Source organism: Elephantulus edwardii, unplaced genomic scaffold, assembly GCF_000299155.1.
Source record: "Elephantulus edwardii isolate Elephantulus edwardi_28Jun2011 unplaced genomic scaffold, EleEdw1.0 scaffold00138, whole genome shotgun sequence".
NCBI classification, from domain to species: domain Eukaryota; kingdom Metazoa; phylum Chordata; class Mammalia; order Macroscelidea; family Macroscelididae; genus Elephantulus; species Elephantulus edwardii.
In genome coordinates this window covers 4,441,376-4,449,574 of record NW_006399888.1, presented here as the reverse complement: position 1 = coordinate 4,449,574, position 8,199 = coordinate 4,441,376, and positions in this window count along the sequence as shown.

Here is an 8,199-nt window from a genome sequence, read left to right as displayed (position 1 = left end):
TCCTTCTATCCTCCTTAGTCATTATCCAACTCTCTGATGCGTAACAAGTGATTACAAAGACCATGGCCTGTATCAGACGCACCTTAGTCTCCAGAGAGACAGGGACCATTTGGTCGCATGACTTTGGCCAATGTTATATGTATATTACATCTGAGCATGTTGCTGATCTGAGCATTGAGTCGAAAATGACTCATAGAAATCCTACGAATATCAGATCTGAACTTTGTGCTATCCTTCCCCATTGTCATGATTTCCGTCATGAAGATACTATGACTTCCAGGAGGATATATCATTGAGTATACTACGGACTATGAAAAGAGCAAACCAGAGTAATGATGGTGAAAGGTCCTCTGACGTGCCTAGGGCATGTAGTCAGGAGGAGTTTGTCCTTGGAAAAAGACAGCATGCTAGGAAAGGTAGAAGGTAAGGGAACGAGGAAAATCCTCAACAAGATGGATTCACACAGTGACTACATCCGAGCAAAGGCTTTCAATATGCTTTCATGGCCGCCTCCATCTCCACTTTTTTTCAGATATTTCACCATCAGAGCCCCATGTACCAGATCCAGATGTAACCTGACACAGAATAGCAGAGCTACAGAGCTGCAGCTCACTCACCCAGGTATCGTTATAGGAGCTATTGTTTTCTTGAGTCTTGGGGACTGCTTGTTTTGAAGTATAATCTAGTGAAAGATTATAAGTACAATCACTCTTAGTCTACCATGGCTGTCCCCCCACCCCATACCACAAGAACCATATTTCTAATCATATTTCTAACCGTATGCTACATAGCTGCCTCCAGATCAATTTGTTTAAAAATTAACTAATCAGGGACATTTTCTTCAAAGACGTCTCTCTTTCCAACTTTCCAATTCCTATAAATTTGACTTTGATCTTTGTGGTTTCTTGACCTTTAAAACTTAGAATGAGCTTAAAGTTTCCCTCTTTTCCTTTCACTATGTCTACGTTCAGTTAATTTCCAAGCCCACTACTTTCCCCCCCCTTTATTCCAATAAATGTTTACATAACATTTACTATTTATCCAACATGGTACTTGACTCTGTGGTGCTTACAGATGAATAGGACTCAGACCTTGCCCTCAAGGAGGGTTCCAGTCTAGTCAGGTAGTAGGAGTCATAAAGAGATGATTTCAGCACAGTGCGATGAGTACCCTGATAAAATTATCAAGGAGGTGGAGAGGAGAGCAGGCTTCCTGCCGGGAAATCATGAACATGAGCTGGCATTTCAGGGAAAAGCTAGCTGGAGCCAGGAAAGGGAAGGAGGACACTGCAAATTGAATATGTGGATTTGGAAAACTACTGCCTCTCAGAAGGCACAAGCTGTGACTGTGGAAGTACTCAAGATGAGATTGGAGAATTAAGCATGGTCTGGGTCATTAGGGAGCTCTGGTGGCCTACTGGTAAGAAGCTGTGCTGCAGTCTCGAAGGCCTACAGTTCGCATCCGCTATGGGGAAAAAGGCAACTTCCTCCCATGTGATCGACTGCCTCTGAAAACCTACTAGAGGATCAGCTATGGGTGGGTTCTGACTTGATGGTACACTACCACCAGCAACACAACAATAGGTCATTAAGAGAGTCCTAGTGGTCTAGTCCTTAGGGAACTGTGTTCAAATCCACTAGCGGCCCCACAGAAGAGAGATGCGCTATCTCCTGCCAAGTGATATACAGCCTCTGAAAACGCACTAAAGGGATGACTATGAGTTGACTATGGTTGACTTTAACTATGAGTTAGTTTCAACTCAATGGCAACGGGAGTTATGGTATTGGAAAGGAATACTTGGATAGAGCAAACAGTTCTCTAGTACTAATAAAAAGTTAGTGGTTTTGATCAAACTAGAGGGACCATAACATAAATTCCTGGCAATCTGCTTCTGAAAATTAATAGCCTCTAATATTCCACAGAGTACAATTCTACTCTGTAGTGTATGCATCGGATTGGAGTTAACTCTAAGTAATTTTTGGTTTTGTTTTTAGGCCTTGTGAAAATGATATATTCTGTTGTACAGTATAGAGGTTAGCCTACAGGATTAGGAAGAAAGTCCTGTTCAGATCTTAAAATATGAAGAGGGAGATATTTTTTGTTTTGGTTAGAGCCAAAAACACTACTTATTCTTATTCCATGCCAAATGCACATAGAGACATCAGCTGGCCCAGTGGACAGAAAGCAATGCTACCAAGCCAAAGGTGGGTGACTTTTAATCCGTGGCCATCGGGCCTGTCTTTCATTGTTTTTGTTTAGACATTCCTCTAGGTCGTATAGCCCTGGTGTACAAGTTGTCGTAGCGCAGTCATTTGTGGTTGCTGTGAGACTGAACACTGTGACACTGATGTGTCAAATGCATTAATGGCTGGTTACCCAATGCGGACAGAGAGTGGGGTGGAGCTCCCCTATTAAAACAAGCTTGGAAGGAGGAGTGGCATCCACTTCCGTAATAGCTTGCTCTGGAAACCCTATGAACCTGGAGAGAGGATGCAAGGCACTCAAGAGTCATCGAGGACTCTCCTTCATAGGGTCGCTATGAGTCGCCTGTGACTGGACAGCACTTAACAACAACAAGATGCCAAACGCAGTGTTAAGTACTTAAAACATCAGTTCATTCAATCCTCAAATGAGCTCTTTGTCGATATATGTGTCTACAGATGAAAACAAATAGGTGCAAAAGGAGGTGAGGACTATTGCCTAAGGCTGTGTAGAGAGAGCCAGGGTTGCAACTTAGAAAGTTTGACATCACAATGCAAATGTTTGCTTGCCACACTGTTTGTCTATGGCTGCATGGCTCCAGTTAGGAGGGATTGGGAAAAAAATGTTAGATTTGCTAATTAGAAGTAACATTGATGTCATTTGGGGAATCTTTGTATGATTAGATAAGGAGGTTTGGGGGATTCATTACATGAAGGAAGAGTCAGTAAAGGAAGGAGTCCAGCTTCTCTTGAAAATATCTGGTGGGTTAGTGTCACTGTAATGATGTCAAAAGTGGAGTATGGGATTGAAGAAGAAAAATAGACTTAAGGAAATTGCTAAATTGCTTAGAATTTATTAAATAGAGAGACCCTGATGAGGATACATTGAAAAATAAGATAGAGGAGAGAAGGTGGAAGCAGGTAGACTTATCGTCGCTATCTTAGCTCAGGCACTTTATGTCAGACCTGGGATGGAAGGAAGGGGCCTCCTAACAGATTCTATGGCCACTGAGTCTCTTCTTACGCCAACAAATTCTGCTCCACACATTAGCACAATCTTATGACTGTGCCATAATGATAATGGCTTTCTCCATTTCATGTTTTTCCAGGATTCCCTACTGTTGTTGTTGTTGTTGTTAAGTGCCATCTAGTCATAGAGACTCATAGCGACCCTATGAACGAAAGTCCTCAACACTTGCGTGCGTGACTTTCATCCTTTCTCCAGGTTCATGGGGTTTCCGGAGGCAAGCTATTTACAAAAGTGGATGCTGCTCCTGCTTCCAAGCTTGTTTTAACCGGGGAGCGCCACCAAATGCTGTCCACCATGGGCAACCATTATCGCATTTGACACATCAGTGTCACAGTGTTCAGCTTGACAGCGACCACAAGTTACCTCTGTACAGCAAGTGGACACACCAGAGCTATACGACCTAGAAGAGTGTTTGACCAGGACTCCCTACTATTCCCCCCAATATCCTTTGCCTCCTGAGGCTGGCTTCAAAGGCCCAGAAAAATTAGCCTTCAGCTACATTTCCAATCTTCCCCCCCCCCTTTATTGTCTCAGACAAAGTTCCTGTCCTTCTAGTTTCATGTACTTAGAAATTCCTCACCTTTCCATGATTTTGCATCTTTGAGCATGCCGCCTTCTTCTCCCAGTGGCTACCTAATGAAACATTAGTCTTTTTTCAAGACAGATAAACACCCTTTCTTCTACCAATCATCCCTAATTATTCCAGGAGAAGTGATCTTTCCTATCCCTCAACACCTATCACCATATACAGTTGACATCTGACTTTGCTTAAGTTCATGCACAATAGCTACTTAGGGATGCATTTCTTGTTACAAGACTGAAGGACTTTGTTGACATTTTTTATTTTTTAGATCTATCTATATATTAATTAAGATGAAAGTAAAAAGTCATGTATAGCTAATGATCTTTCCTACTCAAGTGAAAGATATGTCAATTGGCTTTGCTTTTATCTTCATGACCTCCAACATGACACTGCAGGGCAGAGGGGGAGGAGGAGAAATCCTGCTTCTTGAACACATCACATGGAAGTTCCGCAAAATTGTGAAAGTAGTATGTTAACATGGTGGTTGTTCAGTTTATGAAGGAGAGTTGTTAAAAAAGGCAGCATGATAGTAAATGCAAGAAAGACTGAGAAGAGAGGTTTCTTGCAATCAAAGTTTTAAGCTTAGACATTTGTGGTTGTCTCAGATCTCAGTCCTCTCTAACGGGTTTTGCCCGATAGCTGTCACTGGAAATCAAGATGCACCTTGCTTGAAATGTTGTGTGCTTGCATTTTTTTTTTGTACAGCTCTTTCAAGTTTCAAATGTGCACTCTATATCTCCCCAAACTAGGTGGCAAGTGATAGGAGCACAGAGATTTATCACTCGGCCAGGAGGTCCCCTAAGGACAGATGTTGATGAAATGAGACATAGTCATCCCAAAGGCCTGAGGTGTGTTTCTCCAAATCAATTCTCCTGTTAAGAAGGGAATAATATTCTAATGGAAATAATCCTCTTTTTACTTGGGTATTTTAAAGAAATTGTTGTTATTATGTGCCACCAAGTCTCTTGCAACTCATAGCGACCTTATGTACAAGAGCCCTAAATGCCGTTCTATCCTGTGCCGACCTCGCTGTCACCAACACTCATTCCCACCACTCGTCACAGAATCAGTCCATCTCATTGAAGGTCTCCCTCTCCTGCGCCGTCCCTCCACTCTCCCAAACATGATGTCCCCCTCCAAGGATCAGTCCCTTCTTGCAATATGCCCAAAATATGTCAGCCAAAGCTTCAGAATCCTTGACTCCAGGGAACATTCTAGCTTCACCCTCTCCAGGACAAACCTGTTTGTTCTCCTAGCAGTCCATGGTATATTCAACACTCTTCTGCATCACCACAGCTCATAGTCATCAATTCTCTCTCATCCCTATTCACTGTCCAACTCTCCAATGCATAGCACGTGATTGCAAAGACTATAGCCTGGATCAGGCGCACCTTGGTCTCCAGCCTGACATTGTTGCTCTTCAGTACTCTTGAGAGTTCCCTCACAGTTGACTTTCCCAATGCAATTCATCTCCTGATTTCCTGGCTGCTGTTAACCAAGAGTGTTGACTGTGACGCTAAGGAAACTAAAACTGTTAACTATCTCAATTAGGCAAGAGAAAAACATCAGTGATTGTGGAATTGGGATTGATTCATAGTGACCCTACGTGTATCTTTCCATCGTGTGGTATAAGATTTTCAATTTCTGATTTTTGAAAGTAGATTGTGGAATCTTTTATACTAGACATTTCTAGGTGGTTTTGAACCATCACTATCTTGCTTTAGAACAGAGCACATACGCCATTTGTAGCACTCAGTGTTACTAGGCAGGACAAGGTGAGAGATATACAAGCTGTTAAAACATGTTTTATATGATATGTTGTCTGTTTCTATCCTAAGCTGTTCCTGGGGAAGTTATGTGTGCCTACGTGTGTGTGTGTGTGTGTGTGTGTATGTGCATGTGTACATACATGTCTGTGCATGAGTGCATACGTGTGTGCAACTATAGATGTGACCATCTGGGATCCAGTTTGAGTTTTACACATAGCCGTGGAATTGTCTTTTCCCCATATCTGTATTTAAACAAGGCACTAGCTAAAATTAAGTATCGTTATCCTAAGCCTCAGCTCACACTTAATGAAAGAGCCGGTATGAATTATTCACTGAACGTCATACTTCAGGTTTTAAATTCAATATATTGTGATACATATGCTACATAATTTAAGAGGTGGACAAATTACAATATGGCACCTGCTTGTGCTTCTCCGTTCGGTCATTTCTGCTGCCTGGGGTGAAGTCTCCCTCACATCAATAATTTAGAAGAGACCCTTCCATTCTCTCCTGAAAAGTGAGCTAGGACCCCAAAACTGACAAAGGCAGCTATCCAGTGAATGTGGGACAAATCTCCTCAGCAGAATGATTTAGCAGTTCAAGTCTAACCTTTAATAACTCCCTGTGACATGTCGGGAGCCGAGGGATCGAATGTGAGAAGAGAAAGTTTCCCCATCAAGCTTTCCCTTCCTTCCTTTGCTGCCTTGGAGAGCTGCTTGCGGTTCATTCCATCTCTTTTGCTTTGTACTCGGTCCCTCGCCTGTTCCCCTGTTAGGAGCCAGAGTCCATTCTGCCTGCCTTGCCTGCTACTTGGCTTTTCTTCTTTCCTCTGTTTTCTTTCCCATTAGTAATTATTTATTAGTCTCTGAGGCGCAGCCCAGGATTTTTCATGGTATTTCTCCCACTTCCTCCAGCCTATTTGGTCACTGCTGAACATTCAGAGGTGAGAGTAAGCTTTGACATGCACCACTATGGGGATCTGGAGCGGTGTGTTGGGAAAGCTTTACAATCACCAGTTCCCTGGCACGGCTTCTTCTTGGCTTTTTGGCCTGGATCAACTGACTGAGGAGGAAGTGTGGTTCAATACATCGAACACACAGCAGTGAGTGAGGACTCTGAGCCCTGGCTCTGGCTTCTGGCTTCCCCACTGACTCCATATGCCTGGAAGCCCTGTGCTGCTTCGGAACGTCGTTCTGTTCTTAAGCGCTCTCAAACAAGACTTTGAATCAGTTCTTTCAATACAATCGTGGCCAGTGGAGTGAAACCAAACAGATACAAATTTTTAAAATGTTGGTATTTCAAAATTATAACGGGAATGAGGAGAATTATAGGCTGATACTTTACTTATTCTTAGTCTGGGGGCGGGGGAGGGGAGTAATGTGCATACGACATAGCAACCAGATCTCTTGACCGGCAGAATCAGAATCAGTGATGTCCAGCTCAAAGATGGCAACTAACTGTGTTTGCTTTAAATGCATGTCACTGTTTAGTCTTGACAGTAAATCAATTTCTGCATCAGACTTGTTAAAGGACTCAGTATTCCTCTTCAACAGGAGAAGAGTAGACAATCTCCTCCTGTACCATTAATTGCCTCTGAAAACTCACTGGAGGGTCAGCTATGGGTTGGTTCTGACTCAATGGTACACAACAACAGCAACAACAACATTCCTCTTCAAAGTCTTTCATTCAGCGATTTTGAATTAAAATCTGTCCTGACCTGGTATACCTATATTTTTACAAATGTGGGTTTGCTCCAGTTTCTCTGTGTTGATTATCACTCACTCAGTTCACGCTGGTTCAAAATCATATTAAGAAATCTTTTGATGGACTTCACCTTATCAAGTAGCAAAAATGAACATGAAACAAGATTACGCTGTATTTAAGTCATTTTGACATTTTGAACAGAAAGCTCTATTTCAGTATTTCATACTGTTGTTGTATGTGTCGACCATGACTAATAGTTATGTGCAATAGCTCTGAACCCTGCTCTATCCTGAGCCAATCCCACTGTTTCTACCACATCTATCCCCATTACCCTAGTTATTGCGTCAATCATTTATTCAGTGTCTTCCTCTTCTGTGCTGTCCCTCTACCCTTCCAAGCATATTTTTCTAAAAAAAAAAAAAGAAAGAAAGAAAAGGTCATTCCTGGCTACATGCCCAAAGTATGTGAAACAGAGTCTCAAAATCCTTGCCTCCAAGGAACAGCTTGGTTTCAGCCTCTGAAGGACAGATCTGTTTGTTCTCTTGGCAGTTCATGGTATGTTCAATACTCTTCTCCAGTAACACATCTCAAAGGCATCAATTCTTCTTCTGTTGTCCTTGGTCATTGTCCAGCTCTTTGATGAGTAACAAGTCATTTTGAAGACCGTGGCCTGGATCAGGCACACCTTAGTCTCTAGACTGACATCCTTGCTCTTCAGCACTCTGGAATGGTTCAAGACAGCAGATTTCCCTAAAACAATTTACCTTTTGATTTCCTGACTGCTGGTGCCAAGAGTGTTGATTGTGGAACCAAGGAAGCGGAAGTTGTTCAAGTATTCTGTAGAGATGTTTAATTACTCATGTGAAGATAGACAAAGAGAACTAGGATCATTGGAAACAATTTATACTCACC